General features: G+C 47.4%; 1 pseudogene; it reads left to right on the top strand.

The window, feature by feature from the left end:
* The first annotated feature begins 1,051 nt into the window (after positions 1 to 1,051).
* On the top strand, positions 1,052 to 1,874 carry LOC125137445 (tropomyosin alpha-3 chain-like; annotated as a pseudogene).
* The last annotated feature ends 337 nt before the right edge of the window (positions 1,875 to 2,211 follow it).

Genomic DNA, 2,211 nt, shown 5'->3' with positions numbered 1-2,211 from the left:
CAGCTGTTGCATACCCATAAAAGATATGGGCATCTGTGTTCCCATCTGCATAAGCATCTAGGACAGCAGTGGTACTGGCAGAGGACAAAGAGGACTATAGAATGGGTACATAAAGAGGGAGGTTAATATCTACTGCAGTCTAGGGACTCACTGCAGATGTGGGAATACTGTCCTGTCACATGAATCACTTTATTGTACATTTCCTCATAAAGGTCAACTCTTTAAGATAGTGACCAGTCAAGTGATCTCAATATGGATGGGCCATGAGCATTTACAAATGTGTACCAAACAGACTGAAAAGACACTAGCTGCTTTTACTTCTCTGTTCAGGCCACACAGATAAACTTATAGGCATTTCCTCATGCCAATGGTTTCCCTTGTGTCTGTTCTCCTCCCACAGGGTCCATGCTGTGCAGGAGAGGCCACGAGTCCCTGAGAAGGTGCCCCAGCAAGAACCCTCAGCCAGTGAGGGGCACTCGTAGGTGGCCTTGCCTTTCAGAGTCTGCTGAGATCATTCCTCAGAATTGTCCCACCAGAGGGTCCTCAGCCCAGTTGGCCCAAGGAGCCCACACTGCTCCAACCCACTCATGCATCCTTACTAGTTGACCTGCTTCTCTAGTTCTCACTGGCATCACCTCCCTAGTAATCTTTGGCTCCTGGTTGCTTTTTAGGCAACTCAAACTAAGCAGGAGTGAATCTTAAGTGACCGACTTAAATTTTCAGCCAGATCAGACTCAATACGATTGACATATTTAACAGAGGCTCAAGGGCAGAGGGTCAGTTTAGGTAGAGGATCAGGATCTCTTTGCTTCCCACCCTATTAGAAAAGCATTTAGAAATGTTAGGCCTGACCTGCCTGCTTCTTGCCTCTCATATCTTCGTGATTAGTCTTGCAGCTTCATTAAATAGGAAAAGACTTTTGAACACTGAAGGTCAAGAAGAGAGAACTGATTTGAGGAAAAATATCATTGGAACCAGAAGATAAGAATGTGGAGGAATATAAAGCTAAAGAGGCAGGAACCCGAGCGCCAGCAGGAGCTGCGTGGGTACCATGGCCGGCATCACCACCATCACGGGGCAGCAAAGAGAAGATCCAGATTCTGCAGCAGCAGGCAGATGATGCAGAGGAGAGGGCTGAGCACTCCAGCAGGAAGTAGAGGGAGAAAGGTGGGCCTGGGATAGGCTGGGGCAAAGGCAGAGGTCACTTCCCTGACCCATAGGATCCAGCTGGTTGAAAAGGAGTGGGACCATGCTCAAGAGTGCTTGCCTACTGCCCTGCAAAAGCTGAAGGTGAGAAAGCTACTACTGATGAGAGCAAGAGAGGTATGAAGGTTATTGAAAACCACGTCTTAAAAAAAAAAAAAAAAGAGGAACTCTAGGAAATCTAACTCAAGGAAGCTTAGCTCATTGCAGAAGAGGAATATGGGAGTAAAACGAGGCACCTGATAAGTCGCGATTACTGAGGGAGACTTGGAACCCACGGAGGAGCGAGCTGAGCAGGCAGGGTCCCATTGCTGAGAGACGGATGAGCAGATCAGACTGATGGATCAGAATTTCAAGTGTTTGAGTGCTGCCGAAGAAAAGGACTCTCCCAAAGACTACAAGTATGAGGAAGAGATAAAGATTCTTACTGAGAAACTTGGAGACGACAGAGACCCGTCCTGAGTTTGCTGAGATGGGTAGCCAAGCTGGAAAAGGCAATTGATGATTTGGAAGATGAACTGACATGCCCCAAAGAGAAGCAGCTCTGTACACAAAAGATGCTGGACCAGACTCTGCCTGACCTGAGATGGAGAGCGTCCCAGTCCAACACTGCCGCTGCTCCTTCCTTTGACCCCGACTCTGCCAAAGCTGACTTTTCAGCTGAGGGCTGACCTTTGACCCGGAAGGCTGCTTTCTCCTGTCACTGCCTCTCCCACCACAAACCCCCACTCCTCCGTCCTTTTCGCCAAACTGTCCCTCCCAAGAGATTCCAATTTGGCTGGACACTAAGTTCCTTGGGGAACATTTAAGGGAAGGTGAGCACAAGGCAAAGTGTCTTGAACAGCATGTTGTGATGTACACACACATTTTCTAAGTATCTTTGTTGTTGATGTAGCAAATGTTTGTAAAAACATTCTAGATAATTCTGTAGTTCTGAAGCAGCAGTCTAAACCCTTTTCTCACTTCGGGAAGGTAAGTTCTCAGTTTAATGCACATTGCTCTGTCCAT

Source organism: Phacochoerus africanus, chromosome 10 (assembly GCF_016906955.1).
Source record: "Phacochoerus africanus isolate WHEZ1 chromosome 10, ROS_Pafr_v1, whole genome shotgun sequence".
Classification (NCBI taxonomy): Eukaryota; Metazoa; Chordata; class Mammalia; order Artiodactyla; family Suidae; genus Phacochoerus; species Phacochoerus africanus.
The sequence above is the reverse complement of the archived record's forward strand: the minus strand, read 5'-3'. Positions and strand labels throughout refer to the sequence as shown.